We start from the raw sequence: 9,112 nt of genomic DNA on the forward strand, positions 1-9,112 counted from the left end.
TAAATTGGAGTATTTTTCTATTAATCTGAATACCCAACATCTTAGCATGCAACACCACTCCTCCAAACCTTATCCTGATTTGATTAATTCACATTGTATTCCTATATTAATATATCACGTGTACCCTATAAAGATATATGCCCATAATAATTAAAAAATAAAAACTTTTTAAGCTTAAATATTAAAAATATTCTGTTTTAAAATGTTGTCACTTGCTATCTTAAAGTATGAGTTTTTGTGTCTGATTCTGTTTTGTTTTGCTTTTAAGTTACTTTCTGACTTCAGTTTACCTATTTCTAATTTATTCTGTGAGTACAAGGAATAAAGGTGACAATTATTTAAATCTTATCCCAACTGCATAGTTCATTTTAACTATGTTTACACTAACGCTGATTAATGTGTATATTTAATTGGGTTAATAAAGAGTCTCATTTTATAGAGTTATTTCCAGTTACCTCTGTACACTATAGCTAGTTGATAAGGAAAGTTGAACATAAAAATGTAAAATTCCTAAATCTTACCTGTTTAAATGTGGTATTTGAGTTAATAATAATTAAGCCATACTTACTCCTCTCTATATGTAAAGGGATAATTTTCAGAAACTCTCCTGTTAGTCTCTGGAGAGCCATGCCTACAGGACCTCCAAACTTCAAGGGGTCAGAGTGTCAATCCTATTTCTTCAAGGTACCAGGGAGAAAATAAAGAACCTTCTGGGTGTGAATCTCAGAATGTAAATTAAATGTCAGAGTCCCTAAAAACCTGAATTCTCTGCAGAGACTACAGCTTTTGTCCTTGAGACCTGATAGCCAATGTCCACCCACTCCTGGTGGTCAGCACAGGACACAGAGAAACACGGCATGGCCACCTCTGAGATGTGGCTCTGCACACTTCCTCCTCTTGTCTAAGCTGGGGAAACTGCAGACAGACAAAATTGTTGGTGAAAGAGTTTCAACTTAATCAACCTTATATAAACCATCCATTTTCCAGGAACAAGAATTTTTTGAAGCTGCCTTTGACATAATGAAATTACCCATATTTCAAATTCTTTTCTCAGAGCCCCAGAGCTGGAACATGAGTTTCCTGCAAAATCAGGACCTCTAACCCCTTCAGTGCTGAAGTGTATCCCAGGTTGGGCCACTGATTATCTCCTTTTTATTTGAGCTAGTTTCATTCAAAGGATAAGACATCCAGGCCTTGAGCACTTGACCCTTCTGGAAATATTTAACATCTGAATTAAACCGACAGCCTTGGCCATAAGTGCTCTTGGTATTTTATGTCTGAGGCTATTTTCCCCCAGCATTTAATCACCAAAACATAAGTAGATAAAGACAACTCTGATAAATTGTGTTCCCCGAACTAAATACCATCAAGGAAATGCTTTATTTTCTTTTTTTCACAGCAAGTGTTACAAAGTATTCTACACCCTCTGTGTCCCCACTGGATTCAATTATTCTGGAAACAAATGTTATTGTTCAAAATGAAGATCCAGGGGCTATTAGTGTGATCCAACAGCTGTACCAGGGGTGAACCCAGAAGCAATGAGGCAGAGATGTGGGTGGAGGCCAGGAAGCCTGCTCTGATGGAGGATCAGAGGTAATAAAATTATACAGCCATCTTGTTTACTGCCCTTTTGGGATTAATGCCAAAAGGCCCATTCTACAACAATTGACTGCAAAAAGCAATAATGGGGCTTACTGGCCATTTCCAGAAGGCATATCTAGACCACCTTCTTCCCAGTGAATCAGTCAACAATATTTATTAAGCATCTCCATCATATAAAACATGCTCAAAGTGCTGTAGGCATATAGAGAAGAAAGAAAATACTACGCCTTCCTTGAAAGTGATGTATTCTTCTCAGGGGTGAGCTGCATACTTATTTCTTACAAATTAACAGGCTGGACACCAGGGGTCTCAGAGAATAGTAAGACCTCACCCCAAGCTACAGGAGGCATGATCTGGAGCGTCTTCCCCACTACCGTCCTGCCTGTGGCTTTCATGGTCCTGTTAGGCCCCGTGGATCTGGCCATAGCTGCACTCAATGGATCAAAACCTACATCCAAGGTATAAACTTAACCCTTCTGAAGTCTGGCACAAACCAGTGGTGGTCTTTCTTGAGAAGGTGAGTCACCTGACACAGAGCAGTTGGAGATGTGGTCAGCCAAGTAGCCATAAGACCACATGGACTCAGCTTGCAAGAGAGGCTGGACAATGGAGGAGACAGGATACAGACACCAGCAAGAGCCTGTGTAGCCTACATACCGGGGGGGACCTCAAGGCCCTGGAGAAACAGCGGCTGACCTTGAAGCTTTGGTTTGTGAAGATTAAACAGGCACTTGGGGGAGCCAGGCAAGGGCCCCTGAACTATGGGGTGCAGGACCTGTGTATGGCCTGGGCCTGAGAAATCTAAAGGAAAGAACTGAACCAAGGTGGAGGGTCAGAGTCCCAGAGAGGGATCTGTGGGCTGGAGCCTGTCTTGGGAACATTACAAGAGGTCAAAGGTCTGAATGAGGTGCGCACCATCCCCTTCACAAGAGCCCTAGCCCTTGAAGGACCAGAAGACACATTTGAATAATAAGGAGGGGGCTCTGGAGATAGGCCTGATGCAGATAACTAACAGCACCTCACAGTAGCATGAGTCAACGCAAGGGACTGAACTGTGACCCCAGAATTCATACATTGAGGCCCAACCCCCAATGTGATGGTATTTAGAGGCCTTTGCTACATAACTAGGTTTATTTTTTTTTATTAAGTCATATATACATAGATCATGAATACATTTATGCCTTTGTGGTATTCAGTGTGTTGATTATTTGTACAAGTTGGAGTGCTTACATCCTACTAATTAACATAGCTTTCACCTTATTTACTTAATCACAGTGTTAAGACATTTGTGTTCAATACTTGACAGATTTGACCCTTGCAATATGCTCTATAGGTGTGGTCCCTCCATTAACCCTCCCTCTATCAAACCACCCTTCTCTCCCATCCCTCTCCCATTCCCTCCTTCATCCTGGGCTATAGTTGTAATTCATCTTTCCTATGAAAAGGGTGAGTGATTATAAATTGGTTTTATACTAGTACTGAGTACATTGGATTTTTTTCCCCATTCCTGAGATACTTTACTAAGAAGAATGTTTTCCAGCTCCATTCATGTAAACATAAAAGAGATAACGTCTCCATGTTTTTTTTAATGCTGCATAGTATTCCATGGTGTACATATACCACAATTTATTAATCCACTCTTGTGACCTTGGAGTCGCAGCTTGCCTCAGTAGAGGTGGCACGCAGTTACCACTCTTCTCTCTCAGCTCATCTCCCAGTCTTCAGTTTTATTGGGTACTTTCTGGTCATTATCCTTCCCTCTGGATGGGAGCTTCTGTCGAAAGCTGGCTCCAGTTGGCCATCTTGCCTTTGTCCAGAAATTCAGGTAGGCCTCGTGAGATCCATAACTAGGTTTAGATGGGGTCATGAAAGCAGAATCCTTGTGATGGGGCCAGTGCCCTTGTAAGAAGAAATAATAGAGAGCTTGCTCTGTCTTCTTCTGCCATATGAACACCCAGCAAGAAGGGGGCTGTCTGCAGCCCCAGGAGAGACCCCTCACCAGAACCAGGCCAGGCTGCCGCCTTGACCTGGGACTTCACAGCCTCCAGAATCATGAGAAATAAATGACTGTTGCCTAAGTCACCCCAGCTGAGGTATTCTGCAATTCAGCCTGAGCCAGCTAAGGCAAAAACTAAAGCTGCTCTTATCTCTTCTCTTTATCTGTATCCAGGCTTTAAACTTGAAGGTGACAGAAGCCAGAACTGGCAACCTAAAGGAAGAGAATCAGGCAAAGCAAGTGAGCTGACCCTATACCCTCCCATGGGGCACCCAGCCATCTCTAGTCAGGAAGGGGAGACACTTTAACTTCAATTAGATTTGGAGTGTCAAGTATCACCCTGGACCAGACATCTTCACTTCTGATGGAGATTGCATTTTCAGCAGAGGCTATAGGACCCTCTTTTTACTTCAGGGGAATCCCTGAGATCACAGAGCCCAGGCACCATGGAAAAATCCCCTCTGAGAAGGGACAATGGAGAGAAACACAGTCCTATTTTGATCACATCCCCAACTAATGCTTATTCAGAAAACCAAGCAAAAGAGACAGGATGGGGGGAACAGGTGACCCTTGAGGAAGGTTTTAAGAATGAACAGGGCTGAATGAGTCCGGGTAGGGAAGGAAGAAGGACAGGGAAGGAATTGTAAAGGTGATTTGTGGCCAGAGTGAGAAACAGTTTAGGCAAAGAAATGGCATGAACCAAGCCCTGTCTGGAAAAGACCTGACTGAAAATAATGAAATGGTCGAATTGGAAGTGAAGCGATCAGTTAAGAATTCACAATGCTTGAGAGCTCAAGGTTTGGTGGAAAAGAGTACTGTGCTTGGACTCAGAAACCCAAGTTTTGTGCTGACTTTGATAGTTGATAGTAGCTGGCTGTGTGACCCTGGACAAGTCATCTCTCCTTCAATCTCTCTCTTCCTCTATAAAATGGAGAGGATGAGAGTGATTTCCAAAGTCCTTTCTGGCCTCAACATTTGGTAAACCTATTCTTGTGACCACTACCAGAGAAGTGCTGTGAAGTAATTACAACATTTGAAGAAACCACTGAGTTACCATGGGTATGTGGCCACCTACAATACAAGCCTCACCTCTCAGTCTCTCTTGCACCATCTGTGGCCATGTGGCTAAATTCTAGCCCCTGTAATGTAAATTCAAGCATTACAGGGCAACTTATAGGGACTGTCCTTGACATCTGGTACGAGTCTTCTTAGTCCTCTTCTCATACCTGCCAGCTGGAATTTGGACAAGATGGCTGGAACCCAAGCAGCCTCCTTGAGACAAGGAAGAGGAAGGGGCTTATTAAAGATGTGGCGTTAACAAGATGGAAGATACCTGGTTCCCTGACACCAGAGAGGGATGTGCTGGGCTTGGAATGTCCTTCTCCAGATTTCTACATGAGAGAAATAAACAATCTTTTTAAGGTAAAAAAAAAATAAAATAAAAAAGAATTCACAATGCTTTAGCCAAGAATTCATTAAGGCCTGAGAAACAGAAGTGTGGAGGCAGCAGGGGCATTCAAGGGTGGACTCAGCACCATTTGATGCCTGGTCAGCCACCTGTGGAGATGACAGAAACAAACAGCCACAAACTTTCCAGCCTTTGGGACAAAGAGGGCAGGACACTTTGGAGCTGGAGAGAGAAAAGTTTTCGGGAAATATTTGCAACAGTCAGGGTTCTCCAGAGAAGCAGAACCAATAGAAGGAGATTGATCATGAAGAATTGGCTCACATGATGATGGAGGCTGCAAGTCCCCACCTGTGGTGTGGGGTGAAGTTGTGGAGGGATGCGGGTGACCTCTAGGAGCTGAGAGCAGCCCTGCCATGGACCTGATTCTTACCCGGGTACAGGAGAAGGGGATAGCCAACTCCCAGAGAACCCTGTCAGGTCCTGCTCAGACTTCTGACTTACAGAACTGAGTGCTGATAAGTGGGTCCTTTCAAATCACTAAGTGTGTGGCAATTTGTTACACAGCAGTCGAACAAGAGTACAATTGCTAACTCTCAGTGCTCTCTCTTTGCCAGGCAGTTATAAGTTGAGCTCATTCAATTAATTCTCACAGCTCTCTGAGGTGCAAGCTCTTAGCATCCTCGTGTTACTGACAGAAAACGAGAGCACAGAGCATTGAGCCAGCTCTCACGCACTTCCTCTAACAGTTCATCAGTGTAGAAATTCCGGGAGGCTGCTGGCCACCCCCCTCAGGGCTCTGGACCAAACCCCTCATGCTTTTAGTCATAATTCATCTGAGTGGTGCTTGCCACCCACTCTGCCATCAGCATTCCAGGCTGACCTTCTTCCCAGCTAGGGAATATTGGTCTGCTAGGGCAGCTGTAACATAGTATCACAGACTGTGGCTTAACCAAAAGGAATTTATTTTCTCACAGTCTTGGAGGCCAGAGATCCTCAAACCAAAGTATCAGCAGCAGGGTTGGCTTCCTCAGAGGCCTCTCTCCTTGGCTCACAGATGGTTGTCATTTCCCTTTGTCTCCAAATGATCTTCCCTCTGTGCATGTCTGTGTCCCAACCTCCCCTTCTAATAAGGACACCAGCCATATTGGATAGGGCCCATTTATAACCTCATTTAACCTCCATTACCTTTGTAAAGACCCTGTTCCCAAATACAGCCACATTTTGAGATATGGGGCAGGAGTTATGATTTCAGTATATACATTTTAAGGGCACACACCATTCAGCCCATGACTGGCAGCAAGTCCAAAGTCAAAGGTTTAAGCAAACTTGTCAGAGCCCAAGGGAAAGGCTACCTCCCAGTGCCCAGCAGGAGTTCACCAACTAATACCTAACAGAGCCACTGACATTTCCATCCCTGCCGTCTCCCCACCTGTATCCAAGATCCTCAGCACTGGGCCGTCATTCCCTGCCCCGCATTCCAAGAAGATACCTCTTAGAGTGCCAGGTACCATGCTGCAATCAGCTGGTCCCATCAGAATCTCAAAGGAGAGCAACATTTAGCATCTGAAGCAGGGCCAAGGGCTGACATTAAGCAAATTTCAAGGGTTATTTAAAATTAATTGAGTTTAATCATACAATGATTTTATAATTAGTCATAGTGTTCTTGTTTCTATGTGGGTGAACCCCAAGCTCTAAAGAAGAGGACTGAATTGGGCAAACAAGGGGCCTGGGCAGCGGCAGGAGGCAAAGGCAGGGCCAGGGAGGAGACAGTGGTGTGCGCCTGAGCCCATGAGATGTGAACGCTGGAAAGGGTAGGGTGGGGTTGCTGCAGGCAGCCACTGACTTGAGTCTTGGAAGGACAAGAAAATTCAGGTGGACAGGTGGGGAATGGTGAACCAGAATAGAGTGACAGCTCCTGGAAAGAAACACCATCCCTGCTTTCCAGGCCCTCCCCATCTTGTCAGACTTCTCATTCATGAGCTAAGAGTCTTGCTCACTAGAATCCAAAAAGTCTCCATAGAATGAGAAGGATACTATTTCCCCTGCTGGGGAAATTGTCAGGAGTCCGGGAGCTAGCGTTTGGGGTTGTAAGCCCCCTTCCCTGCAAAAGGCCCTCCTGCCGCCATCTCCCACCCCACATGTGCCCCTCCTCAGTTCACAGCCACGGTGTTGCCCTTGTTGCTTTTTTTACATCTCCAGATTTCAGCCTTCTGGTCATTTCACACACAGGCACACAAGAACACTACACACACTTACATGCTTAGTCCTCCAACCAGCTCGATTATTTCTTCCAACAGAACCCCACATCTTCCCAACTGTTCTCACTTCTACTGAGTCTCTGAGGCAACAGTCCAAAGACTTTAGCTTGGCTCTCTGGTCCTACCGTTCATCAGATAGCCACTTCTTCTAGTGCAGTGCCAGCTGTATCCCCGAGGCACCATGGTGAGTGAGGTCAGAATGAATGGCTTTGGTCGTATTGGACGCCTGGTCACCAGGGCTGCTTTTAACTCTGGCAAAGTGGATATTGTCACCATCAATGACCACTTCATTGACCTCAACTAAATGGTCTACATGTTCTAGTATGATTGCACCCATGGCAAATTGCATGGCACAGTCAAGGCTGAGAACGGGAAGCTTGTCATCAATGGAAAACTCATAACCATCTTCCAGGAGCGAGATCCCACCAAAATCAAATGGACAAGGCAGGCGTTGACCAAGTTGTGGAGTACACTGGTGTCTTCACCACCATGGAGAAGGCTGGGGCTCACCTACAGGGGTGTGCCAAAAGGGTCATCATCTCTGCCCCTTCTGCTGATGCCCCTATGTTTGTGATGGGTGTGAACCACAAGAAGTATGAAAACAGCCTCAGCATTATCACCAATGCCTCCTGCACCACCAACTGCTTAGCCCCCTTGGCTAAGGTCATCCATGACAACTTCATCATCGTGGAGGGAATCATGACCACAGTCCATGCCATCACTGCCACCCAGAAGACTGCGGATGACCCCTCTGGGAAGTTGTGGTGTGATGGTCATGGGGCTCTCAGAACATCATCCTGGCCTCAACTGGTGCAGCCAAGGCTCTAGGCAAGGTCATCCCTGAGCTGACTGGGAAGCTCACTGGCATGACCTTCTGTGTCCCCACTATTGGTTGTAGATCTCACCTGCCGTCTGGAGAAGGCTGCCAAATACAATGATATCAGGAAGGTGGTGATGCAGGCATCAGAGGGCCCCCTCAAGGGCATCCTGGACTACACCGAGCACCAGGTCGTCTCCTCTGACTTCAACGGTGACACCCATTCTTCCACCTTTGATGCTGGGGCTGGCATTGCTCTCAACGACCACTTTGTCAAACTCATTGCCTGGTATGACAATGAATTTGGCTACAACAACAGGGTGGAGGACTTTATGGCCCACATGGCCTCCAAGGAGTAAGAACCCCAGACCACCAGCCCCAGCCAGAGCACAAGAGGAAGAGAGAGGCCCTCAGTTGCTGGAGTACCCCTGTCTACTCAGTCCCCCACCTCACTGAGAATCTCCCCTCAACACAGTTTCCACACCAGAGCCTCTAAAGAACAGGAGAGGCCTAGGGAGCCCTACCTTGTCATGTAACATCAAAAAAGTTCCCTGAATTAAAAAAAAAAGACATTAGCTTAAAATATATATGTATGTGTGTGTATGTACATACATATATGTGTGTGGGTGTGTGTCTATCCTGGAAATTTATTGAAAATTCAGAATTATGAGCCCCACTCAAGGCAATTTAACCTCTTCTAGGCTTGGGGCCAGAAGTTTGCGATTTGAAGAGCTGACCTTGACACAGGTGTGCAGAGGGTATAGGATCACACCTCCCCTGAGATGTGTTTTCTTTGCTCCCTGTGCTTGCCAGGTGTGGAGCTCTTTGGATACCAGAAGGTGCCAGAGGCTGGTCTCTGACCATCTGGAGTTTTGCTGCTGCTTAGAGAAAAAACCACGTTAAGGCACCCCCTAAGGGTCATTTCCATCAGTCATGTGCTCATGACATCTCATTAAGGCACTTACATGCCTAAGTGGAACTGGCATTGTTGACCATCTAGCAACCTGCCTGCCCAAGGCTGGGGCATCCAA

At 45.7% G+C, this 9,112-nt stretch overlaps 1 pseudogene across 1 annotated transcript; it reads left to right on the plus strand.

The window, feature by feature from the left end:
- The first annotated feature begins 7,445 nt into the window (after positions 1-7,445).
- Positions 7,446-8,635, plus strand: LOC128598528 (glyceraldehyde-3-phosphate dehydrogenase-like; annotated as a pseudogene). The gene has a single exon (XR_008383651.1). The product of XR_008383651.1 is annotated as a glyceraldehyde-3-phosphate dehydrogenase-like (transcript).
- Positions 8,636-9,112: the final 477 nt, after the last annotated feature.

This window comes from Nycticebus coucang, chromosome 2 (genome assembly GCF_027406575.1).
Source record: "Nycticebus coucang isolate mNycCou1 chromosome 2, mNycCou1.pri, whole genome shotgun sequence".
NCBI lineage: Eukaryota > Metazoa > Chordata > Mammalia > Primates > Lorisidae > Nycticebus > Nycticebus coucang.